The sequence below is a fragment of the Dama dama genome, chromosome 27 (genome assembly GCF_033118175.1).
Source record: "Dama dama isolate Ldn47 chromosome 27, ASM3311817v1, whole genome shotgun sequence".
NCBI lineage: Eukaryota > Metazoa > Chordata > Mammalia > Artiodactyla > Cervidae > Dama > Dama dama.
The window spans coordinates 10,526,733-10,554,157 of record NC_083707.1 but is presented as its reverse complement, the minus strand read 5'-3'; the positions used below and the strand labels follow the sequence as shown (position 1 = coordinate 10,554,157).

At 38.5% G+C, this 27,425-nt stretch overlaps 1 protein-coding gene across 1 annotated transcript in view; it reads left to right on the top strand.

The window, feature by feature from the left end:
• The first annotated feature begins 4,696 nt into the window (after positions 1-4,696).
• Positions 4,697-27,425, top strand: part of CCDC102B (coiled-coil domain containing 102B) — a 279,289-nt gene continuing 256,560 nt past the window's right edge. The window contains exon 1 of the mRNA XM_061130691.1: positions 4,697-4,777. The gene's annotated coding sequence lies outside the window, so the exon portion shown is untranslated. The remainder of the gene's footprint in view (positions 4,778-27,425) is intronic.

Below are 27,425 nucleotides of genomic sequence, written 5' to 3'. Positions count from 1 at the left end.
TAAGAAATTTACAAGACTTCCTTGGTGATCCAGTGGTTAAGAATCCACCCACCAACACAGGGGTCATGGGTTCGAGCCCTGGTCGGGGAGGATCCCACACGCCCTGGGGAAGCTAAGCCGGTGCCCCACAGCCCTTGAGCCCACGCTCTGAGCTCCTCCTCTGCAACGAGAGCAGCCGCCAGACGAGGAGCCTGCCCGCGGCCGCTGGAGTAGATCTTATTCACCGCAACCGGAGAAAGCCCGTGCACATCAACGAGGACCCAGCACAGCCGAGATAAACAAACTGCTTTAAAACATAAAGAAAAAATAATGTTTTTAAAAAAGACATGCACGGTTCGCTGAGGAAACACATTTGTAAATAAGTCAGGAACGCCGCCTTTGGCCGTAGCGTCAGCTCTTTCCATGGGAATCAGGGAAGGCCTCGCAGCGACGGTGAGAAGCGGCTGTAAAAGCGGGTAAAGGTCGCTGCGGGGGTTTTCGGTTTCACGGTTTCCTCAGCCTTCCTCGGCTGGGTGATAAGGATCCCCAGGAAAGTCTGTTCTGATGAGGACTTATTCCCCTTGGATCCTGCCGTTAGATGCCGTTACAGCTCTTTATTGGCCTGCAGCTCCCACGCTCATAAAGAAGGCCGGATGCCAGTGGGTTACACAGATGACCTCTCTTCTCCTCCCATCCCCAAAGTCGACAGGAGCCAACCGCGGGCCCAGCTCCTCCTGCCCTTCCCACCGTGACTTCCATCTCAGTCCTGACCCTGTGACCTTACAATCGGTTAAAGAACGCTTCTCCGGGCTTCCCTGGTGGCCCAGTGGTAAAGAATCCCACTGCCGATGCAGGAGACACAGGTAGGACCCCTGATCCAAGAGCTTCGGGGCAGCTAAGCCTGAGCGCCACGACTGCCGAGCCTGTGCTCTGGGGCCCCGAGCCGCAACCACGGAGCCCGTGTGCCCGAGAGCCCCTGGTCCACAGCGAGAAGGCCAGCCCCCAGAGGCCCCTGCTCCCCGAAACCAGAGAGAGCCCTGTGCCGCAGTGAAGGCCCAGCGCAGCTAAAATTAAATAAATACGTAGGAAAAGAAGAGAAGACCGCTTCTCCACTTCGAGCCGCCTGTCCTTGTTCACGGAAGGAAGAAGAGGAAAGAATGAAGACGCAGCCCCATCAGCAAGACAAAGCGTCCCAAGAATGTTCGTCAGACTCTCACTCGCATCTCACTTGTAAAACCGTACAGTGTGGCCAAGTGTGTTCTTACTGGGAGTCTTGGTAACATAAGGTGTTTTTCTGTTCTGCTGTTTTAAGCTGACCACACTGTTGCCCCAGACAGAAATAAAAATTCTTTCGGTAGGGAGGAAGTAGAGAAATAATACTGGTGAGCAAATATCAGAATTCACAGGGAAGACCTAACATGTAAAGTGGAACTGGAATAAGCACAAAAATCAGCTTTCAGTGATGTGTGCTGAGTGCCTTAAGCTATTGTGAGCTGGCCAGCAAATGATGAAAACTCCAAGGCTGAATTTTCTCCTCTTTATTAATTAGGTGCCTCTTCCTTTTTATGGGATATGGAATGTTAACATAATGGGGTGTGTGTGGGTGTGTGTGTGTGTGTGTGTGTGATAAGTCATAGTGGTACTGCAGTCTCTGAACTAAGACGGAGGTGAGGGATAACCTCGTTTCTACGACGCTAAAAGGTACCATGCTATCAGTCAACAAAGCATTTGTGAGGCAGGTTTGGCCATAAGGACAAAGCAGGACACCTTCTCCACTTTCTGACCCCAAGGAAAGTAAAGCTGTGTGGAACAAAAGAGCCTTCACTTAACAGTTCCAACTGAGACAGTGCCCTCCATACACAGATTTTACTGGTTTAATTGACAAATTTGCCAGTAAAAAAACTAATGTGTTAAAACATAAATCTGATTGGTGTGAATTCAAAAGAGCTGGGGGAAATGAAGTGGAGATAGACAAATAGACATTCTTTTAGGATTTGCTATGAAAGTGTGTCGTTATATTCAAAGGGTGAAGAGGAGCGAGGACTTAGGAATAATAAAATTGTTTCTAGCTTGAGAGACTGGATGGTGGCATACAAGACTAAACATTAATCAAGAAAAGTTGCATTCTGGCAAATGTATTTTGAAGAAGGGATTTGATAAGACAGTTAAAAGTCATGAGAGATTTCAAGTAGCAGGAGTATTAGAAATAAGCAACTGTAACTCTTACTAAGGGCTTCCCAGGTGGTGTTCGTGGTAAAGAACCCACCTGCCAATTCAGGAGATATAAAAGATATGGGTTTGATCCCTGGGTCAGGAAGATCCCCTGGAAGAGGGCATGGCAACCCTCTCCAGCATTCTTGTCTGGAGAATCCCATGGACAGAGGAGCCCGGTGGGCTACAGCCCACTGGGTTGCAAAGAGTCAAACATGACTGAAGTGACTTAACACACACAACATGAACTCTTACTAAAAATGTAGAGGAACAAGCTTGGAGGCAGAGAGATCATTTAGGAAGACCCTGCAGTGATCCAGACAGGTTATGATGGTTGCCTGAATCAGGATTGTTGCAGGGGGAAGAGAGAGGACTGGGCAGATTACTGAAGTAAAATCAAAAGCAAGTGATGCTGCATTGAATACAGATAGAAGCCAAGGATGACATCCAGAAGATTTTTTTTTTTTTTTTTTTTAGCAAAGTGTAAGACAGGTTGGCATTACTGAGGCAAACAATGCAGCTAGTCCATGGAAAGATGATGATTCCAGTTTTAAATACCTTGAGGCTATATTGTCATCTTTTCTAGTATCAGAGTATAGTCTGTTGATACATATGAGTGTTGGAGACTCAGAAGAGGATTGGATCCAAATGTAAATATTTGAAAATCAGGTGGAAGGAAAGGTGATCATTGAAACCATTAGAATGGGTGATATTTTCCAGAGAGGTAATAGATTTACATGAAGCACACTGAAGGATGTAAGGACGAGGGGGAAAAGGGACACCCCCAGAGAGAGGGGAGAGAAAAGTGAGTGGTCAAAAGGGATACCAGGAGGATGTGGTGCTGAGATCCGAGAAGTCTTCAGGTCGGTGCCGTGGTGAACAATATCAAAGGCTACATAGATGCCAAGTAGCATGGAGGCTGAGAGGAGTCTATGAGATTAAAACAAAAAATAGTGCCTTTGTGTGAATGCGTGTGCCTGTGTGTGTGGAGGGGCAAGTAGGTGTTTTCAGAGACAGTCACTTCGGTGAGCAAAAGGGAGTAGCGGGCAGATTAAGTGGACTTCTTGGCTGGAAAGAGGTCTTTCAGTCATCTTACCCTGAAACAGAAGAGAATGCTAACTATAAGGGAACATGACCCACCTGAAAGCAAGATCCATCGGCAAACCTGACACTCACCAAAGAACTGACGGTGTTTAAGATCTCATGGGGAAAACCGAGAGGAAAGGAGAGTTCAGTGAGAGAAGGGTATCGTAACTGAGCACATCTTCTGAAAAGACAGGACGAAAGGAACCCTCAGAGGGTCAGTTCCCTTTCTCTGGGGGAGCGGTCACCCCTCCATTGTGTCAGGAAGAATGAAAGGTTGCTCTTCACTGGAAAACAGGTGACGGATCTGTTATACAGCTGGGACTTCCCCGATGGCTCAGCAGGTGAAGAAGCTGCCTGTAATCCAGGAGACACACTAGCCGCAAGTTTGATCCCTGAGTCGGGAAGATCCCCTGCAGAAGAAAATGGCAACCCAGTCCAGTATTCTGGCCTGGGAAATCCCATGGACAGAGGAGCCTGGCGGGCTACAGTCCCTGGGGTTGCAAAAAGTTAGACATGACTGAGCAGCTAAGCAGGTGATACAGCCAAGAATATTCCTCTGGATTAAAAAGGGAAGAAGAATAAAATCATTTGAAAACATTAACTCCCTAATTTTCAAATGCTGTTTTCATGCTATTTATTAATATATGAATACAGTGACTGTGTTTTTTCTGCCCTCTCCTCTGAAAAAAACTTTGGACGTTCTATGCTGTTAATTCAACTAGAGAAACTTTTTTTTTTCGTGGTCTGCCATCACCCATTCATCAGGACACTTCCTGACAGCTGCATCATGTTGCTGGAAGGTCACTCCATTTGTTTTTTGTTTTTTTTTTTCCCCCAGGGCAAGGGTCAGAGAGCTTTCTTTGGGGGCCCAGGAGACTGCAGCTTACAGTTCTTGTCTACACGACTGAAATCAAAGGTTCTGACATACAGTTTCTGTATCTTGATTTCTATACCCAAATAGTTTATTACATATTCTTTTTTCTTTTGAGGCACAGTCTAATAAAGATCAGATTGAACCAATGATGCTTCCTATTGTTCCTGTCATCTGCATTATAATCTTTCTTTAAATCTTTTGCAGATAGATTCTTTTTGCTTTGCCAATTCTGTTACTGCTGCAAGTTATGCAAATTGCTATTAAACATTAAACACACTGGTGGATGATGAAGGGGCGAGTGTTTCTCCCTTTATTATGCACAGTAAAATTTCAAATAGGTTGTGTAGAAGCATTGGATTACGGTGCTGAGTTAGGGAACAATAAAACGATTTCCTTTTGGATCGCTCATTTGTGATCCACAGAGGGTGTTGTGGTATTGGTTTTGATAAAACTTCACAACCAATGAGAATCTTCTTCGAGTTAGTGCGGAGTGGCCTTAATGCTGGAAATAATCCTGTTGGCCTAGACCCCAGAGCTATACAGATGAGAAAAGGATGCAGGGAATTCTCCTGTTTACACATGTGTCTGTAACACTGAGCCGACGGAGCAGCCCAGCCAGCCCAGAGGGTAAGATGCTTAATAACCTTGTGGCTTTTTATTTAATTTTTATATTTTCCTGCTGGGGCAGAACCTGTGTTGTTCTCGGAGCAAAGAAAAAGACAGTTGCTTATAAGATTCAAAACAAAACTACCGTAGGTCTGGGAAACAGAGGGAATGGACGTTTCTTCTTAAAGTAGACGTGATTTCTTCCCTCCCTCTTATATTTCCCACGTTGGTATTATTTCTCCTGGCAGCTTGTGATACATTTCGTTTTGTAAAAAAAAAAAAAAAAGAATAACTGTACACTAACAAATCTCAGGTAAGATTTTTCAACTCTAAATTTCGACAGTAAGATAATATGTTGATAATAAGACCTTGTCTTGTAGTTCCAAATGAATATGAGTTAGCCAATGTGTTTGAAGTAGTTTATATTCTTAGAGTAAAAATAAAGTAGAATTGCTATGCAAATCCTCCTACGCATGCCTCATGCATTTAGAATTATTTTCATTTTGCTGGTCCTTGTGCTGAATTCCTGTCACTCTTAGCAGGAAAGTATACTTTAAACTTAGCACTAATATTGATTTCTCTATGTAAGTTACCTGGGTAGTGTGGAGGAGAAGAGACATAAAATAATACAATCCTGTATAAAATAAAAGGAAATGGATATTTAGAGAAAGTCATTACAGAACTGAAGAAAATATAGCCTCTGGGAAGTATTTGCTTGTGTTTTCTGCAAAGATAAATTATGAAATGAAGGTTGAATGGGCAAAGCTGTTAAATAGAAATAAAAAGGAGATATTCTTTTAAAAAATAAAAATGTGTAACACAGCTTTGAAATGCACAGTGATGTTTCTTGATATTCTTGCTTAGAGAAAAACTAGTTTTCCTATTTTCTACAATCATCTGAATACATTTTTGCTAATATTTTTGTGGGATAGAGTATTGTTACAACTTTTGACTAAATATTTTGTTGTTAATCATTTTATTGTCAAATATCCTCACATATAAATTAGTTTCTAATTCTGACTTTTCTCCATAGTTTTACAGAAGCATTAGATTAGAAAGGAATCTTGAAAAGCTAGTGATACAACAGTTGTATAAGTTTTGTGTAATTTTTCAATATTGATTTAAAATATCAATGTGTATTTGAGTATTTGGAAAAATGTTTTATATGAATTGCATTTCCCCCCAAAACTTTAAAAAGTAGTTTCCTTGGAGATAACGTCATTCAGTGGGGTCTCTTTTGAGGCTTTCATGTGTTTTCATTGGATTCAGTATTTGCTTGACAAGGGGACATAGCTCATGGTGCTTCACTATGGGTGTAGCCTTGAAATTTATGAGGGTTTCATCTAGTTATTAGAGCTATCCTCGTAATGGCAGTAATTCTTTATAACTGAAAATGATCTCAGGCCACTTCTATTTGGAGAAACATCATCTCTCCTCTATTTGTATTACGAGATCAGTTGAATTCTGCCATAAAGCCAAAACCTTCTGAATCCCCCCTTTTAAGCAAGATTTTAGAGACACCTTGAAAGAAAAGTCTGGATGCCTGAGCTGAGGTTTAAAAAATCAGTGGAACTTCCACAGTGATAAGAGAATAGACTATGTAGGATTTTAATGCCTTTAAACCATGAAAATTTTGCACCTCGTTTTATCTCCCTGGATATGTTCCAGTGTCTCCTAGTTTATAGTCTATGGGAACTTGAATAGAATTTGTATCCTAGTGTTCTGTGAAAATTGTATAAACCTTAGTTACGTTGAATTGGTTCAGAATACTTTTCAGGTCTACTGTATCCTTCTACTTTTCTGTCTACTTTTCTTTCTGTTAATTTTTGAGCATTTGATGCTGAAACTCCAATTAAAAATCTTATCTACTTAAACAACTTATTGTAATATATCGTGGAACTACATGTAACTTTGTTCTGTATTTTCCAAGTCTCCTGTAAATCTGCTATCACACTTTCATAATCTAAAAAAGAAAAAAATCAGTGGAACTGGAATAGTTGCTAAAAACCCAAAAGACTCTCCTACGATGTAGAAGTGGTTGGAGCAAAAGGTCTTTGAGGCAAAAATTAATATAGAGCCAGGTAGGCTAGGGATGAGTAACCCATCTCACTGGAGCAGAAAAAAAATACACCTCGTGAGTAGTAGACACTGTGCTCAATAGAAGCAGCAGGACAGAGCTATGGAGCATCTTACAACTCACACATTAATTTTGTCCTTATATATTGTACAGAGATGGCCATTACAAATTTCTGAAGATGCAAATTTCTTCTACTCATCCTCTTCTTTCTTCTTCTTCATCATCTTATTCTTCTTAACCATCAGCTTCTTCTTCATCGTTGGAATACTTTCAACATATAAGTATGCTTCTGTGTGCAAGGTAATTACATACATATCTGCAATTTTGACAGCTATGCAATCAAATGAGCTTCATTTTACACAGTATCTTCATGTTATACATGAAGGAATCTGATGTTCAAAAATGTTAGATGATTTCTTTAAAGCCACAGATATAGTAAGTGAAGCAGGATTCCAAACAATGTCTTTCTGGCTCCAGAGCCCTTCCATTCTGCTGCACTGGTATTTTAGGAATGTGAATCTGGCAGGAGTTAGCGAGATGGTTGGGAGTAGGCTTTGGGGTAAGTGAACCCCGAGAGCGGGTGGTGAGACCACAGGCAGATCAATTCCAGCAACTGTAGACCAAGCCAATCAGAGCCCCCTCAGGTGACCCGCTCTTGCCTTGGGAATAGAAAGAAGAAAATAAGCAGTCTTTACATTTAAGTTGGCTGTTCTTGTATTCAGCTCTTTTGATTTTCTCCGTTATTTTCTTGAATGTTGTATTCATACTCAAAGAAGATATATTTTGATTTCTCAAAGGAAATTTCATCTCTGATTTTCATCTAATATTACTTATTCACAAATGAAATAAATGAAGTGACTGGAAATGAAATGACATTGGGAACACACTGCCATTCCTTTTTTTTTTTCCTTGATGATAGCTATGAATGAATGCCTAGGGACCACATCTTCCTAAAATTATGGAGACATAATTATTACTAAAGAAAATTATCCTATAAGTTTTATTTCAGTGGGTGAAGAGCATATATAAAATTCATGCTGTTAATAGATTATGTTGAGAACAGTGTATAGGTAGTAAAAAGAATAGAACTTATTAACAACACTTTCCCCTTTAAATAGCCAAACCTTAAATGTATTATTTTGCTTTTCCTCTAAAGAGCACAGAACTAGTCTCTTCAATAGCATTTATTTTCTTCTTTTCTATTCTTTGGTATTTTTAATGAAATAAAATTATAAAAGTTCCTTATGTTATAATAATGAGTTTTGAATATATATGTATAATTTCTATGATATCATTTTATAAATGTACTATTTTAGAAACTTGCTATCACTCAAGTAGGCTTTACTGAAGTAATATCTTTTGCCAAACATCCAGAGAGATAAAGATAGTTGAAATGTAAAGATTCATCCTTTTAAACTGTTCATTGTTAAAATAATTTGTCATTTCAAATGCTTTGGTCACTGGCTTTATGATATTATAATTATTTAATTTAATTAAGTAACTAGATCTAGGCTGACTTCCAAGACTATTTCCCAAAGAGGGGATTTTGTATAGCCCCATCCTTTGTGGCCTCACTGATTATATATGGTCATCTGTGATCAACTGTAAATTGAGAATTTGGTTATTAAAAAAAAAGAAAATTAAATAGGTATTTTATTGGAGAAAATCAGACCATCAAAGAGAAGATGGGTTGGGCTCATGGCCATTTCACTGAAATCATAGCTTTGCAGAGGATTATTCATCTTTCTGTATGTGTAAATATTACCTGGGTGATTTATAGTCAATGGCATTTGCCAAGAATTGCTGTTGGGTGTAACAAAGATATAAAGATATTTGAAATTAAAATTCTGATAGAAGCATTTTTTTGGTATGTGAAGACAGAGATATCCTTAGTATTGGGTAGGAAAAATATGCTCATTGCAGAACTTACAAATGGTATTTTATCCCAATGCTTGCTTTTAATTTGTAGAATTAAAGTTTCAAAAAAAACCCAGAAGTGAGTCTTTCAGCCACTGACTCATGAACATATGTTTCTAAGATGCAGGAACCATTTAGAAATGTAACAGGAGGTAAAGTGACAATATTTCAACGAAGAGGAGCCTGAAACAACTTTAGTTTTTATGGAAATAGTTCTGAGGGTTTTTCACAGTCTTTCATTTCCTCCCTTAGTGAATTTAGGATTATGAAGGCATTATGTCAAAAGTTGAATTTATGACGGCTGCCAAAGATCTAATGGCCTTATTATTCAGTGTATATTCATAGATTGCTTTCTTCTGTTTGCTCATCATCTGAACGAGGTAAAAACATAACTCACATATTGTAAGTGCTCAGGGGATAGTAACCCTTTGTAAGAAAGACGGGGGTGGGGAGGGGTGGTGGGAGGTGACAGTGGAAGCATCAGACAACCCCTGGAGTTTTACATAGTTCTGGAAGATTCTGTTCGTAAGCTTTTTCTAGGTAGAAGCTTGAGTAATTGCAGGCGTTGTGCAAAGATTCAGGTGTGCTTCATTCCATCTTTTTTTTTTTTTAAATTTTTTAAAAACTTTATTTATTTTTGGCTGCACTGGGTCTTCATTGCCACGTGTGGACTTTCTCTAGCTGCGGCAGGCGGGGGCTGCTCTCTAGCGGCAGTGTCTGGGCTCCTCCTTGCAGGGCACAGCTCTAGCGAGTTGGCTCAGCAGACGTGGCGCATGCGCTCAGTTGCTCTGTGGGGTCTTCCCCCGACCAGGGGCGAAGTGTCTCCTGCATTGCAAGATAGACTCTTACCCACTGGACCAGCCTTCATTTCATCCTTAGTTCAGGATCTCCCGGAGGTTCACCTGACAGCAACTGAGTCGGGCCAAAACCAGACAGCGTAGAGCTGCTCTCATCTCATTCTCAGAGGCTGCCCGGGCTTCTCTGTTCTGTTTACAACGACAAAGACTAAGTCATAAAACTGACGATTGTGAGGACTGAAAACACCGATTGTGGCCACTAAGACTTAATAAATGGCTCTAAGGATGCTGACACTGTATGAATCTACTTAGCGGCTTCCGAACCTTGGATCAAAGTAAAAGTGAAAGTGAAGTCGCGTAGTCGTGTCGGACTCTTTGTGGCGCCTAGGACTGTAGCCCCTCCAGGCTCCTCTCTTCATGAGATTTTCCAGGCCAGAAGACTGGAGTGGGTTGCCATTTCCTTTTCCAGGGGATCTTCCCAACCCGGGGATCGAACCCAGGTCTCCTGCATTGCAGGTAGACTTTACCGTCTGAGCCACAAGGGAAGCTTGGATGTGGGACTACGATACATTTGACCTATTAGCACAGCTTGGTGGGAAAGACTCCAGTATTCATGGAGCCATAAGCAGGACCACTCGCTTACATGTGCAGTGTGAAAAAAACGAGGAATCAGAGATGATCTCTTGGCTTGATCCAAGAAGGTGGAATCATAAAATGTTTGTTGACAGAGGAAGGGCAGGAGGAAGAGTGGTTTAGATTAGAGGGTGGTGTTTAAGGATCTGTTTTTGGATGTGTGAAATTTGAGATGTCAATTAAATATTGAAATGCTGATGTCAACTGGATACATGAATCAAGAGCTAAAAGAAGATCTCAGGATGGAGAAATAATTGTGGTACACATCAGGAAGTAGGTGGATTTGAAGGCAAAGGACTGGATGCATTCAGCTAGACCGATTGCCACTGGGGAAAGAGGAAAGAATTCGAAGGCTCAACACTAGAGCACTTGCACCTCAGGGGTCTGCGATGGGACAGACTCACTAAAGTGGAATGAGAAGCAGCAGTCAGCAAGGTGGGGCTTCCCAGGTGACTCAATGGTAATGAATCTACCTGCCAATGCAGGGGAGTGGGTTCGATCCCTGGGTCGGGAAGGTACCCTGGAGGAGGAAATGGCAACCCACTCCAGTATTCTTGCCTGAAAAACCCCATGATCAGAGGAGCTTTGTGGGCTATAGTCTACGGGGCCACAAAGAGTTAGGCATGACTGAGCACATAACACCAGTAAGGTAGAAAACCATGAGAAACGGGTTTTCTAGAAGCCAAGGAAATGAGTGATCTGGAAAGTTGGAATGGCCAGTTATACAAATGCTACTAACTGGTCAAGTAAGATAGGAATTTCAAACCTGGAATTAAATGTTAAGTAGATTTAGCAATGTGGAAGTCATTGTTTTTGTAGAGATCGAGGCTTGCATATTGTTGAAGCTAAAGCTCCAAATTTGACCGCCTGATGCGAAGAACTGACTCTTTGGAAAAGACCCTGATGGAAGATGGAAGGCAGGAGGCGAAGGGGACGACAGAGGATGAGATGGTTGGATGGCATCACTGACTCGATGGACATGAGTTTGAGCAAGCTCCGGGAGCTGGTGATGGACAGGGAGGCCTGGTGTGCTGTCCATGGGGTCACAAAGAGTCGACACGAATGAGCGACTGAACAACAACAGGCTTTAGTTCTTTCATCTGTATTCCCACTATCGATAGAGTGCAGTTTCTAAGCATATATTTGTAAATACCATTGTTATTAATCATGTCAACTTGAAGTACAGGTTGAAAACCTCTGTAAGATAGAAAAATATTGCCAAAAGGCACAGAACGTTTTTTTTTTTTTAATTTAAAGAAAAATTGAAATGTAATTTTCTACTCCTGTACAATTCTCTATGGAAAAGAAACCCCTTAGTTTTTTTTCTTTAGATATTTTAGAGTAGAACTGTTTAATTGGAATATCATTCAAGCAACATATATAATTTAAAGTTACATTAAAAAGTGAGAAAATAAACATGGAAGTAATTTAATAGTATAGTTTACTTAACTCAATGAAAGTGAATTTGTTAGTTGTTTAGTCGTGTCCAACTCTTTGAGACCACATGGACTTCAGACTACCAGGCTACTCTGTCTATGGAATTCTACAGACATGAACACTGGAGTGGGTAGCCATTCCCTTCTTGAGGGGATCTTCCAGACTCAGGGATCAAACCTGTGTTTCTGACATCATGGACAGAGCCACCAGGAAAGTCCCAATTTGCTAAATGTGGAAAATTCTGTAACTCATATGTTAAAATATTATTCTAAAATATAATCAATATAAATTTTTGAATGAGATATTTTACATTTTAATTTTCTATGCTGTGCCTAATTTACACACACAGTTCAGATGAGCCTCATTTCAAGGGTTCATCAGCTCTGTCTGGCCAATGACTGCCATGTTGGACAGTGCAGACCCCAAAGTATAAACAAAGTGTTCCCATAGCAACCATAGGTCATATTTAGGCATTATATTTATGTCTGTGTTGTAAATAAATGAAGATGTGTCTTTGGGTGACCTTCTCAAGGACCAGGTTTACCTTAGGTTTTCTGATTCTGAACCCAGTATTCTCTGGGTTTCACTATACCATTCTGATGTTGTTCCATAGCTATATTTTTGTGATGCTGAGAAGTATGTGACATATGGTGACCTGTGGAAATCACTGGTGCCAGTATGTTCTTTCCTTGCCACAATTTAAGAAAACCTAATTGATGTGAAGAGCAGGAAATGATAAAAATGATGAAACACAGTTTCTAGGAATCCACACATTTCTTAGCTTTTTTTCCCCTTCTTTTTATAAATTAAGCAAAAGATAAAAATCTGGGACAGCAGAGAGGAAAAAAAGTAAAAATAGAGTTTTTGAAGACGATTTAAAATTGTGGCATCATCAGGATTACCTGGGAAAGAGTTGAAGAAAAAAATTTTTATATGATTGAAATGTAAATATAAACAAAGCAAGTTTAAAAAAAAAGTCTGAGTTTAATCTGGTTTCAGCTTTTTGCAGTTTTCCTTGTATATGTCTTATGTTTTCTATTTTAGAAATAGAAGATCTGGCTGGAATGCCAGATCTTTTGAGAAATATAAACACTGGCTATTAACTTCCTGTTATTTTGACATTTTAAATCTAATTCCTTACTTGTCTTTACTAAGGAAATAAGAAAACTAAGCATACAATAAAATAAACACGTGAAAACTGATTCTGGATCAATTAACAATTGTGCTAAGATCTGTTTCATGGTTAAATTGTTTCTTTCTTTAGTGTTATCTGTTTTTATGCCAAAGGACCAAAAAAAAAAAAAAAAAAAAAAATCATCAGCCCTTAGAAAGATAATTGGAGAAGTTGAGAGACTCTATGTCTAAACAAATCACTAATACATTTTGGCTAAAATGGAGAAAGTGTAGCCAGGGAAGAAGTTACACAATCTCAGAGAGTAACTGATCTTCAAATAGAAATCTAATATTTATATCTTTAAATTGTTCATGTCTTCTCTTTCTTAAGATTACACACGTGCATCCTCACTTATATCCCACTTTTTGGGACCCTATGGGCTATATCCTGCCAGGGTCCTCTGTCCATGGGATTCTCCAGGCAATAATACTGGAGTGGGTTGCCATTTCCTCCTCCAGAAGATCTTCCCAACCCAGAGATCAAACTCACATCTCTTGCTTCTCCTACCTTGCAGGTGATTTCTTTATCACTGAGCCACTGTGTAAGCCCCTCTTAAGATTATAGAACCTTACAAACGAAATGTTCTCAGTGAAATCAAGATTTTGGATATATTATTATAAGAGTAGCTTAAGTATTATACAACCATCATACCTATTTTTTGAGGCTAAGGTTTTTTCCCCCCCAGTGATATATCTGAAAACTGATTACTTGTTTTATACTAATTAAAATTTAAAGAATTAGAACAAAATGTATGACTGATAATATTTTTATCTTAGTAGAGTCCATAGATCTATAGGCTATAAATCTAGTGACAGTGACTAAGATAAGAAGTCAACATTTTTTCTAAACATCAACATCTTATTAGCTGCTGTTCTGATAATTTGCGATGAAATATATGCCTATATTAATATATCTCAGTTTGTTACATAAGAATGTTCAGTTTTGAGCAATTTCATTGCTCTGTTGCTTTTTCTATGTTATTTCAGGGGCTTCCCTTGTAGCTCAGTCAGTAAAGAGTCTGCCTGCAATGCAGGAGACCCTGATTTGATGCCTGGGGTCAGGAAGATCCCCTAGAGAAGGAAATGGCAACCCACTCCAGTATCCTTGCCTGGAGAATCCCATGGATGGAGGAGCCTTGCAGGCTATAGTCCATGAGGTCGCAAGAGTTGGACATGAATCAGTGACTAAATCACGTGTTATTTCAATTCTGTTTTTCTTAGAGTTAAAATACTCCTTAGCAAGAAAAAACAATTGGTTTAACATCCTTAATACCATAAATAAATATAGTACTATAAATGCATAGTTTTAATTATATACAAGATCAATTTTGCATGTTCCTTTTATATTTTTTTCCATTCATGTCATAAGCAGTATAATATACTCTCTGCAGTTTATAATACTCCTATTCAGAACCTTGTGATTTCAAATGAAATTAACCATGCATTTTAAGAAAACAACATAATTGTGAAAGTAGAGAGGTCCATATTCACTAATAATTTTATTTTCTCAGCGTCTTCTGTAATCTTATTTGCACGGGCATACAATTCAAGGACTACATCTGAGTTGTAGTAATTTGGAGCCGTCAGAGCCTTCACTGAACTCCTGCAGTTCTGCACTTTGAACATATTGCTATGGGTGGGTGGAGGCAGCTGGTTTCCTGTTTAAAATATTTTTGAGAACTTTTGAAAGTTCAGTTCATTCTCAGCCCAAAGTTTCTTCATTTTCCATCAAGAAAGAAGAACTGAACACGTGTAAATATTTATATTTGGAAGATTAATCAGGGATATGTGATTCAACTCCAAGAATTGGGTTAGTCTGTGTTATAGTTTATGCAATTCTATTATTTCCAGTTCTTTCAACATGTTTAAAGTAATTAGTTTTGTTTGGTTCAGGACCTACATTTTGTTATATTTAAAAAAGTGGAAGCATCTAGATCATTTGCTACAAGTAAATCTTTGGAGACAAAAATTTAATATACTTGACTTTGACTTGAATTTCCATGAACATATTTCATGTGTAATCAGAATGTAAGCTCCATGAGGATGGACATTTAAATCTATTTATTTACTGATACATCTTCAACCCCTGGAACAGTATGCCTGGCACCTGGTCGAAATTCAGTAACTATTAGGTAAATGGATGGGCTTCCCTTGTGGCTCAGTCAGTAAAGAATCTGCCTGCAATGCAAAAGACCTGGGTTTGATCCCTGGATTGGGAAGATCCCCTGGAGAAGGAAATGACTACCCACTTGCCTGGAGAATCCCAAGGACAGAGGAACCTGGCAAGCTATATAGTCCATGGGGTCACAAAGAGTCAGAAATGACTGAGCAACTAACACTTCACTTAGGTGAGTGAATGTCTGAATATTCAAGGCTCAAAAGCTAAAAAATTACCTTGTTCTACTTTAGCAGCATGCATAAATGAGTAGACATGATTGCATAAGCGTGTGTATGTTTTTAGTAAAACGATCCTCAGAGTGTATTGTTTCACATCCATTTACTGGTTTGTGTGTCTCATTTTGCCTTTGCTTCATATAAGTTGCAGAAATAATTTTAAAACCATTAACTGAATGAAAAAAAAGTAAAGACAACTGGAAATAAATACGGTACTTTAGAAATCTTAAAATTACTATCATTAAATTAATTAAACAAGGAGGTCTTTAGATGAAGGGGTTCAAATGCCGTGGTGGCCTGTGGACGCAAAACAAAATCCAAGCCCATTAATACCTCAAGGTCACTGAATTGAAACATAAGGACAACTAATCACAAACAGGCAACTTGGGGTAAATTACAGCTAATCAATCATTTCCTTATTTTGCTTCCACTTTTTCTTTGTAAAAGTCTCTTCTCAGCCTCCATCTGTGAAATCTTCTGGTTTTGTACTACCTGGCTGGAATTAAATTTCCAGCTCAAATTTTTTGGCTCAAATAAAGTCTTAACATTTTTAATATGCCTCAGTTTATATTTTAACACTATCTATGTACCACTGCTTGTTTTTAAGTATGTGTATTTTAGATTGTGTAATAATTTTCCGGTTACATTTAGAGCTGTTGGGAGAGTGTTCATTTTGGAACAGGGTGTGTCATGCTGAAAAAATACAAAAACAAAACCCTAATAGGACCAAAACTTAGAAAAGTAGTGAGCAGCATCTTTCAGAGGAATTAGATTCTACCTACTTGTTTTTTTAACCAAAGAAATTATTTGAAAACTTCAGTGAAGAACTTTGGTAATGAACAGGCCTTTGCATCCACGTACTCAGCAGGTGGTAAAGCCCTGCTCGGAGGCGGTTAGGCATCACATATGGCTTCTATCTGATTAAAATGAAAATGGGACAACAAAATTTCCCAAAGTTTTTTGCTTTTTTCAGTTCTACAATGTGATTAGAAAGAAAATTGAGGCAGAATTTACTCTTAATCTGCTTTAATAACCGAGAAAATAAAATCTCTAGTGTGACTGTGTTTTGTTATTATTCAGTTACTAACTCATGTCCAGCTTTTTGCGACCCCGTGGACCACAGCCCATCTGTCCTTCAGTATCTCCCGGAGTTTGCTCAGACTCTTGGTCCCTGAGTCTGTGATGCCATCCAAACATCTCATCCTCTGTCGCCCCTTCTCCTCCTGCCCTCAATCTCTCCCAGGCGTGTTTTAGGTCTGCAATATTTTGGGGTGCTTACGGAGTGCAGGTTACTCTCTAGGTGTGTATAAATTTAGCAATTTTTAGAGAGACTCTTTTGAAGAATTTTCTTCATTAGGAAGACTAAATGTATAAAACTGTATAGAGCCCCATGGAAAGGTTCAGGAGAACAGTTTTCTTTCTGTGTTGATATGATGCAGACTTTAAGAAAGGGGGAGTTTTGAAAGGAATAGCCAAGGTGATAAAGTGATTGAAAGGTACAAGGCTTTTGGGAGAGATGACAGGCGAAGACAGTGGGTTTCATGGAGCATGGACAGCCATCTGACTCTTACAGGTAGAGAGAGAAGCTGAATCAGATAATGAATGTGTGGATCTGGAAGAGACAAATATTAGACTGAGTTTGGCTTTAAAGAACTGAGCATATTCATGTAAATAGATAAATGATTCAGTCACCAAATGTAGGTACCTTTTAAGTTTTCCACAATGGAAATAAATTTAAGATTCTCCTACTGACCCCAAATGAAAGTAAAACTCTCATGAGGTATAGGCAAAAATATACTATTAGATTTTCATCATCACATGATGAGTCCTTAATCTCTTATTCTTAGACACTCTAGTGTAGAAACTAAAGAAGATTGCAAAAGCTTAAGTCATGGTTGGGATTTATAGAAAGGAAAAGAGGCTTTCCATATTTCCAATAGGAAGTTTCAGTATTTTAATGGGAAAATATAGTTTCATTTAAAATAAATTCAAAATCCAAATTACATTAACATGTCAAATAGTCTTTGTTCTACTTTATGAAAAGTATTATATTTTAAAATGTGTGTTGTGACAAAAATTTAAATGTTAACCAAAGCATTTATTTCAGAAAAATGTTTCCTTTTAAGTTCACTGAGCTTTATATTCATTTAGAAATGATGACTATATCTGATCACTGGACTATAGATGTTATAAAATATTAGAAAATAACTTTCATGTGGTGGTGAAGTTAAAATAATAGAAGAGTTTTTAAAGAACATAAGAATTTGAATAGTCGGTCTATATGTTAGCATTGCTTATGTGTAGAACCTATTACGTCTTTCAGATGATGAGTGTTCACTGAGTAGGTTAATGTTTTGAATAAATTTGTCCCAGGTGGTGCCAGTGGTCAAGAGCCTGCCTGTCAACGCAGGAGACAAAAGAGACATAGGTTCCATCCCTGGGTTGGGAAGATCCCCTGGGGGAGGAAATGGCAACCCACTCCAGTACTCTTGCCTGGAGAATTCCATGGAGAGAGGAGCCTGGTGGGCTACAGTCCATGGAGTGACAAAGAGTCAGACTAACAGAAGTAACTTAGCACTTAGCACAAAATACAAAAAGGAATAATATTAAAGCTAATGAATCATCAGGCTTTTTCTGCTTTTGTTTGCTACAAAATATTTGGGGAAATGCATAAAAGCAAAAAATAAAGCAAAAATTATGCATAATCTGTGCATAACTTTCTATTTTGAAATTATGAAACATGCATGTTCTAGTTCAAACTAGAACTGCATTTCTCATACAAGAAATATTCCTTCTGAAGAATTAATATATAGGAATTGAGCATTGACACCAGAGGAATTTATTTTAATAATCCAAGACTAAAAGCTTGGCTAGAATGAGAAGTGATATCAAGCAAAGGAAACTTGGAAATTCTGAAAAGGAGAGGCATAGAAAGGAGACCAGCAGGTAAGACAGGTGCAGCTGTACAAAGGACTTTGAACTTAACCCTAAGGATACAGTAAGTCCCCTACATATGAGCCTTCAAGTTGAAAACTTTCAAAGATGCAAGCGTGTGTTTGTATGTCCAGTCACTTCCCATGTGACTGAAGTTGCAGCTTGCCCTCTGTCTCCTATTGCTGACGTTCCTTCAGCTCTGTCATCTCTGACCTCCTCTTTTTCCTGCAGTCAGTAACTCTTCTTACTTGTTCACCCAGTGCCAGCCCCTGTATGCTAGCTGTTGTTTCTATTGTTACAGCCATGCTTTCCGGGAAACAAACTCACTCGGAAGGACAATGCAGATAGTGGAGGGCAGTTTATTACACCGGCGGGCCCAAGGCAGAGTCTCCTCTTAGCCAAGGACCCCTACCAGCATTTGTGAAAATCTTTTATACCCCATGTGTACGTGTCCAAACCCACCAGCCCAAATCCCTTGAGGCTTACAAAGGAAGGGTAAATACAATCACAGTAACCCCATCATTCACGTGTTATGTGTTCAAACAGTTAATAATCAATAAGCATGCGGTTATATTCCAACCAGTTAATAACTGATAAGCCTGTGGTTACATTCTGATAGATACTGTCCGGAGGCAGGGGTGATTAGTGTCTGTTTTCTCTTAACCTGGATGTGATCTTCAAGATTCCCCTGCCCAGAGGGGGGGTCTTATCCTTCCATTGTCATTCCCACAGGTGCTAAACACAGAGTTCAGAGTCCATTGGAGAGGCGGCCTAGCAGGATCTGCATGGACAGGCCTGAGATGGAGTCCAGGCCCCATGAATTCCTTCTTCACTATTATGGTACTTTTCAAGTACCATAGTATGGTACTTATTCTCCTGTGAGAATAAATGTGTTTTCTTTGTTTTTGTGTGTGTTTCTTTTGTATTATTTGTGGAACAAGCATTATAAATGTATTCCAGTACAGTACTACATAGCCTGTTATGTTAGTTAGGTACCTAGGCTAAGTTTGTTGGACTTATAAACAAATTGGACTTTCAAACAAATGCACTCTCAGAACAGAACTCATTCATATGTAAGGGGTCTTACTGTAATGGGAAAGTACTTACATAACACTGTAGATCAATTATACTTCAATAAAAAATAATGGGAAAGCAATTAAAGATTTTCTGCAAAGGTGAAATAATCAAATGAAAAATATAAAAATATCTCTCTGGTTATTGAGTGGTGAACAGTGGTGAAAGGGAAACAGTCACAGGTCTATTTCAGTAACCTAAGGGTGAGATGACTGTACTTGGATCAAGGGGGCTGAGATGGAGAAAAGTGAACATCGAGGTAAAACTTCTTCGAGAGTAAAATGAACAGGATATGGTAATTGAGTACAGGGGATGATGAACAATTACTAAGGAAGTCTAAATTTTTGGTTTGCAAACTGAAGGGGTATTAGTGACATTAACTAATAGAAAAAAATGGAGGAAAGCCAGAGTTAATCTTCTACAGAATAAGAAATATAGAGTGTGCTCTAACCTCCCTGAAACAGCAAAATTCACACTTTCCATTTCCACATAAATACACAAGAAATGCCCTTTTCATTTCCAACAAGCCTGAGGATTCCAGATTACTGAAATAAGATTTGTTGTGGCACAATGGACATACATAAACATAATCACATGCCTATGCGTTTTGGCAGTTGTAAACTCATTTCTAAGAGAATGAAAAGAGTAGCATTAGTCCCTTTTGGGATAATCGGATGAATATGTTCTATGTTCTAGTCACTATAAGGACAAGAAAAAATAAGATGCAAACTCATAGGCAGTGCTAGAAACAGATGTATTAAAATTATTCTTTGGTATCATAAATTCAGAATAAAGCTGTTAACCAGGGTGTGGGGCCACCGATAAAGGAAGAACAGTCTGGCAATGAAATATAGTGTAGATCATTGTTCTCTCATTATATTAGCCAGCCTTCACCACCATTACACACACAGTCACAAAGGAACTCTATGTTTATTGTTAACTTTTTCACCCACATTTTTTAAAGGCACAAGACGTGTCTATCTAGACTGCGTACCTTATAGAGTACAAGTGTAAGCTGATTGTTGATGACAGGATTAGGGTAGCCTTGCCTCTGTTTATACACTCTCTAAGAAACATGAATCTTATCTGGGCAGAACCAAGGAAAAATCAGTTTGAGTTACTTACTTCAATTTATCATTTCATTGTTCCCATAGCTTCCAGTAATTCAGAAGTGGGGTTGTTTACATTCTTATATCTTGTTCTTTGTTTCATCTTTAAGTGCTTTGCTTTCTCAATTTTAATAATCTCATTTCCCCTGATTTCATTTTACCAGATATTTTATTGCCCAAAGGAGGGATAGAAAATAGATTGTTCAAAAAACTGATTCTCAGGATAATATCCTCTAGCTTCAACTGAAGTTTTGGTACTAAGTGATTAGAAATGTGTGAACATTGGTTCTATATCATGCATGTTCATTTCAGTCACAAATTCATGACATACAGAAAAGAAATTTTATTTAGTAAAAAGAATCATAAAATAATAGCTACCATTTATTGAATGTCTACATCGTGCCTAGATCTTTACATATATGAGAGTGTTGCATTCTCACAGAAAACTGATAAGGTATTCTTCAGGTTTAGAGCTAAAACTGAATCTGAGAAAAGTTAACTAACTTCTCCAAAATTTTAACACCCAGTCAGAAGTTAAATCAAGTCCTTAAATCACTACCTTTCCACCTGTTTCTTTCTCACTTTTTAAAAAGAAAGAAAATGTTTTTGTATTCATGTTAACTTGTTATGATTAACAAGAAGTGCTTGACTCCTCTCTTGTTTCCCCTGTGGCAGAAAACAAAAATAGACAAAAAAAAAAAAACTGTGCATTGTATTCAAGCCAGCACAGTTCCCAAGGTAATCAGAACACTTACTCCTTTGCCGTTTAGGAAAAAAAAGGAGTTTTTTAAAATTGTTATCTTGAATTTATTTTACTAGTAGGGACAATCTGTTACTACAAAATGTTACATGTGTTTTTCTATTTTCTATCTCCATTTATTATTACTTTTATGAAATGCTTATTATGTTTGAGAATTCTTTTGACTTGTAACAGTACAGATAATCTCAAAGTAGAAAAGTATATGAGTTAGTTCTCTAGATTTTATTCAACAGAGATCCGGGAGACCAGGGACTCTGAGATTAGATTTTTTTATGCTGTTAAAGATTACTAGAAATTTAAAAGTAGATCTGGTCATTATAAACATGATGTACAAACGGAAATTGACATCTGAATTTAGTCTTCTTCCAAAATATCAGTTACTTTCTTTTTCACATTTTCCATTTTGATTTTAGCATTTGAATAGCAAAATAATTATCTGGATTCTGTTTTTATGTTTCCCAAATGTTTGAGAAAGGAGGTGAGTTCCAAGAAGATGGAGGAAGTGCTTGAGTCTGCTTTTTCTTCTTTTTCCCTCAAGTCCAGTTTTCTTTGTGCTGTTAATGCACACCAGTTTAAAGCAGGCCTAGATAGTTTCATTGGTGATCTATTTAAATCGAATAGTTTAAAAAATGCAAGAAAGATAACTGGAGGAGATGTTATCAAGCAAATGATCATAAGGGTGCATGGGGGGTCGTGTGTGTGTGTGTGTGTGTGTGTGTGTGTGTGTATGTGTGTGTATGAGGGGAAAAGGCTGAATGACTACTCTGTCATGAGACTTGTTGAGGACTTTACAAACCATTTTTTTGCTCTCACTTGTGTCTTTGTTTCCGTTGATAATGAAATCCTGATCATCTGAACATGATTGTTTTAATGAGACTTAGTTTCTTAAGGCAAAGAAACATCTGAAGAACTTAATCTGAGTAGTTAGATAACTAAACTAGGAGTCAACTAGTGCATTACGGTATGTCCCCTTGTATTGTAGCCACGCTTTCGGGGAAACAAACTCACTCAGAAGGACAGTGCAGATGGTGGAGTGCAGTTTATCACACTGGGGGGCCCAAGGCAGAGTCTCCTCTTAGCCAGGACCCCGACCAATTTTTGTGAAAACCTTATGTACCCTAAGTGTACGTGCCCAAGCCCACCTCCCCAAATTCCCTTAAACTAGTCTGAACAAAGGAAAAAGAAAGTTACAATCAAAGTTAACCTGTGATTCATATGCCTTAAGCCTAGGTAGTTAACAGTGGACAATTATCAATAGGTCTTTGGTCACACCCCAATAAGCATAATGGAATGTATGATTGTATTCGGTTACACAGATAATTAGGGTATTCTTTTAGGCGATGGAGAGCCCTGGGGCTCTTCCTTCCAAGGGGCTGGTTTTCCAATTGGTTTGTCGTTTCCACAGATACTGGGCAGACAGCTCAAAGTCCACAGTCCCGCCCTAGATGCAGTCCTGTTTTCAAGATGGAGCCTGTTCTGGTTCCTCCTTCACTTGTATTAAAGAGACAAGATTGAGGCAAAAAACAAAAACAAAAACAAAAAACAGGCCAATGTCTTAATTGTATTCATCAACCACTTGATTGGAATTAAACACAGTGACTTTACAGGACATTTCTGGATTTTAGGCCCATTTTAAATCTCCACACTAAATCACTCTAGTCCACCACAACTAACTGAGAAACACGGAGTTCAAGCAAGGAGTTGTCTTTCCATGGCCTAACCTCCTTTCAGGAAGAACTGTTGGCTCTGCAATTTGTGAGGGCTGTGAACCACGTGGACTGGTCCGTGTTGTCATGTTCTTCCCCTTGTATGACTGACACATTCTTACTCACACAATCATCCTTCTTTCTCAGCCAGCAACTAGAGCGACACGTCCCCTCTCCTCTGCTGCCCCTATGCTCGGTACTCCTTTTAGAGCTCCCGTCACTGTGTTGTGATGATAATATTCTCTTTGTTATGTTTCTTCTGCTGCCTCACCTAAAAGCTGCTTCTTGACACCTGGAACTCCGGGTAGATGTGGTAAAGATAGCACCTGGCCACTGGCTTCTTTCTGATGATCTAAATGATGGTGTTCAGCCTCGATGACTTCATGTGAAGTGAACAAACTGTAACCATAAGCCACTCAATGAATTTTTAGGAAGGTCGTAGCTATCTGGCCACCACTGCAAATAAACAATAGGAACTTGTAGGCATTCTCTGACCTTCCCTGCGGCCTGCTGCCTGTCAGTCCCACTCTCCCCAGAGGTAAACACTGTTCTGACCCCTGTCATGAGAGTAGCTTTACTTCTTTTTGAATTTATTATAAATGGGATCATGCAGAATGCATCGTTTTGTACCAGCTTCTTTCACTTACCATTTTGTGAGATGCCTCTTTCTCTGGCACCCATGAACATTTTTACTCTTACATAGCATTCTGTCACATGACTATAACAAAATTTATGTGTCCATTTTTAGTTGGCAGACTATAAACAAGATCACTTCTGAGCTGTTGTGCGTGCGTGCAAGTTGCTTCAGTCTTTGCAACCCCATGGGCTGTAGCCCACCAGGCTCCTCTGTCCATGGAATTCTCCAGGCAAGAATACTGGAGTGGGTTACCATTGCCATCTCTAAGGGATCATCCTGACCAGGGATTGAACCTAGGTCTTCTGCTTTGCAGACAGATTCTTTACCATCTGAGCCACCAGGGAAGCTTGAACAGTTAGGAACAATTAGGTATAATTATTCTTATGGGTAGTGGTTTTATAGTGTGGTTTTAATTTGCATTTCCTTGATAACTAATGATGACAGACCATTTGATGTGTTTATTGTCTATATGAATATCATTTTTCATGAAGTATATATTTTTAAATTTCCCATTGCTGTTCAGTCACTAAGTTGTGTCTGATTCTTTGCGATCCCAAGAGCTGCAGTATGCCAGGCTTCCCTATCCTTCACTATCTCCTGGAGTTTGGTCAAATTCATGTCCATTGAGTCAATGATGCCATCCAACCATCTCATCCTCTGTCACCCTCTTCTCCTCCTGCCCTCAATCTTTCCCAGCTAGCATGTCTCAAGAAATCACATTAACTTTTTCTTGAAGATTTATAGTAATTCATTATACATTCTAGATGTGAATCCCTAGTGAGAATCCCTATGGGTAACACCTTTTCCCAAGCTATTGTTGGCATTTTTCATTCTGTTGACAATATCTTTTCTTGAACAGAATTCTTAGTTTTAATAAAGCTTTATTTTTAATTATTTACCTTATGGTCAGCACTGACTTTCCTAGTTGGAAATCTTTGCTTACTGAAAGGTAATGATTTTTCTGAGTTAACTTTCAGAGCTTTATTGTTTTCTATTACATTTGTAGGTCAGTGCTTTATTTGAAACTGATCTTTTATTTGGTGTGACGTAGGAATTAGTTCCATGTGGATAGATGTTTGAGCTGGCACTTTTTTTGAAGAAAAGGAAATAAATTTCCAAACAGAACTGCCATAAATCAGGGACCACACTGGTCTGGGTCTGTATTTGGACCCTCTCTCTTCCATTCATCTGGCTTCCCTCTGGCCAACAACCTCACTGTCATAATTACTATATGTTTATACTGTTCTAACATCCAGTCATTTAATTCCTCAAAGTTTATTCTCCTTTAACTTTTTCTTGGCTATTTTTAACTCTCAGTATTTCCAAATGAGTGTTAGAATCAACTTCTCAATTTCCAAAAAATAAACCTTATGAGGGTTTTGATTGGATTTACATTGAATCTACAGGTTAATTTGTATGAATTGTGCTATTTTTTTTTTTTTTTTACAATTTTGAGCTTCCCAATTCATAAAGATGATATATTCCTCTATTTATTTAGTTAGCCTTTAACTTCTCCCAATAACATATTGCAGTTTATAGAACATATGCTTTACCATCTTCTGTTATATCCCTATTTTGATGTATTTGATGGCATTGTAAAATAATATTGATTTTTAACATTGGATATTCCATATATAAGTATTGGTTTCTAGAATTGAGAAATACATATGTTGAATTTATATCCAGTAACTTTACTAATTTCACTTATTATTTCTATAGTTTGTGGACTGCTTTGAAATTTCTACTAATATATTGTAGGAAAATGACAGATTCATTTCTGCCTTTCTACTTCTGTTTGATTTCTTTTCTACTTGCTAAGACCTCTCCCCTTGTATAATACTGGGCAGTAGTAGTTTTTGCAGGTACCCCTTTCTCATTTATGATTTGCCAGGGAATGCTTTCAATAATTCACCACTAAAGATTATTGCTTTAGGTTTTTGAAAGATAACCATCATCTCACATATTTCGCCTTCTATTTTTGGTTTGCTAAAGTTTAAAAAAAAATTAACAGATGTTCAATTTTTTTCAAAAGCATTTTATTTATCTTTTGAGATTGTTCTTGTTTATTTTGTTAATATGGCTTATTACATGAATTGCAATGATTGGTAATCAAATGCTAAGTCACTTTTATATTCCTGGAATATAATCAACTCCTTTGCCTTATATAAATCCTTTTAACCACCAGATTTTTCTTGCTAATGTTTTTGTGTATGTTTTTCATGGGAGATATATGTCATAAAGTTCTAATCAGGTCTTCATATCAAGGTTGTTTTGACCTCATAAAGTGTATTGGGGTGTGTTTAGTATCATTTCCTGGTTTGAATATATTGTCTTTATAAATTATTTATAAATAATCTTTGCTGGATTTTAGAGACTCTTTTCTCAAATATCTCTCATTCATTCATTCATTCATACAACACATATTTAGTTAAAGTCCATTCTAACTCAGGCATTGTGCTAGCCCCTGGGCATGGAATGATAAGCAAATATGGTCCTTACCCATAGTGAACTCACGGTTTAGTCAGTGGGAGAGATAATAAAGAAAGTGTTAGTACTTAGTCGTGTCCACTCTTCACAACCCCGCGGATAGTAGCCTGCCAAGGTCCTCTGTCCAGGGACTCTCCAGGAAAGAATACTGGAGTGGGTTACCATTCCCATCTACAGGGGATCTTTCTGACCCAGAGATTGAACTTGGGTCTCCAGAATTGCAGGCAGATTCTTTAATATCTGAGCCACCAGGGAAGTGGGGGAGATAGAAAATGATCAAATCATTTTAAAACATGGACCACAACTCTGTTGTACATTTATGAAGGATGAGTATCAAGGTTCAGAGATCACAGGAGGGGATGTGATAAAAGTCATGACTATGGAAGCTTCCTGTGGAAGCAAATAGTCAGAAATAGATCAATTAATTTGAACTGGCATCTAATTCATACAGTTAGAATGCTATAAATGAGAATAACTGATTATCCAGCATGGATACTCATTTTTTGTGGAGCCCATTCCAAATATCACAAAAACTGCTGTGAGGTTTTCCAACAATGGATATTTTTATTGTGTAAAACAGATTTTACACATGCAAATTGCCATTTTAGTTTGAAATAGGGAATTTTTAAAAACTGATTGCTAATCACATTCCTAAAGTAAGATGGTAGGTGTTGCGAGAGGGCATCAGAGGGCAGACAGACTGAAACCACAATCACAGACAACTAGCCAATCTGATCACATGGACCACAGCCTTGTCTAACTCAATGAAACTAAGCCATGCCGTATGGGACCACCCAAGACGGACAGGTCATGGTGGAGAGTCTGACAGAATGTGGTCCACAGGAGAAGGGAATGGCAAACCACTACAGTATTCTTGCCTTGAGAACCCCATGAAGAGTATGAAAAGGCAAAATGATAGGACACTGAAAGATGAATTCCCCAGGTCGGTAGGTGCCCAATATGCTACTGGAGATCAGTGGAAAAATAACTCCAGAAAGAATGAAGGGATGGAGCCAAAGTAAAAACAACACCCAGTTGTGAATGGGACTGGTGATAGAAGCAAGGTTCGATGCTGTAAACAGCAATATTGCATGGGAACCTGGAATGTTAGATCCATGAATCAAGGCAAATTGGAAATGCTCAAACAGGAGATGACAAGAGTGAACATCAACATTGTAGGAATCAGTGAGCTAAGATGGACTGGAATGGGTGAATTTAACTCAAATGACCATTATATCTACTACTGTGGGCAGGAATCCCTTAGAAGAAATGGAGTAGCCCATCACAGTCAACAAAAGAGTCTGAAATGCAGTACTTGGGTGCAATCTCAAAAATGACAGAATGATCTCTGTTTGTTTCCAAGGCAAACCATTCAATATCACGGTAATCCAAGTCTATACCCCAACCAGTAACACTGAAGAAGCTGAAGTTGAACAGTTCTATGAAGACCTACAAGACCTTCCAGAACTAACACTCAAAAAAGACATCCTTTTCATGATGGGGGACTGGAATGAAAAGTAGGAAGTCAAGAAAC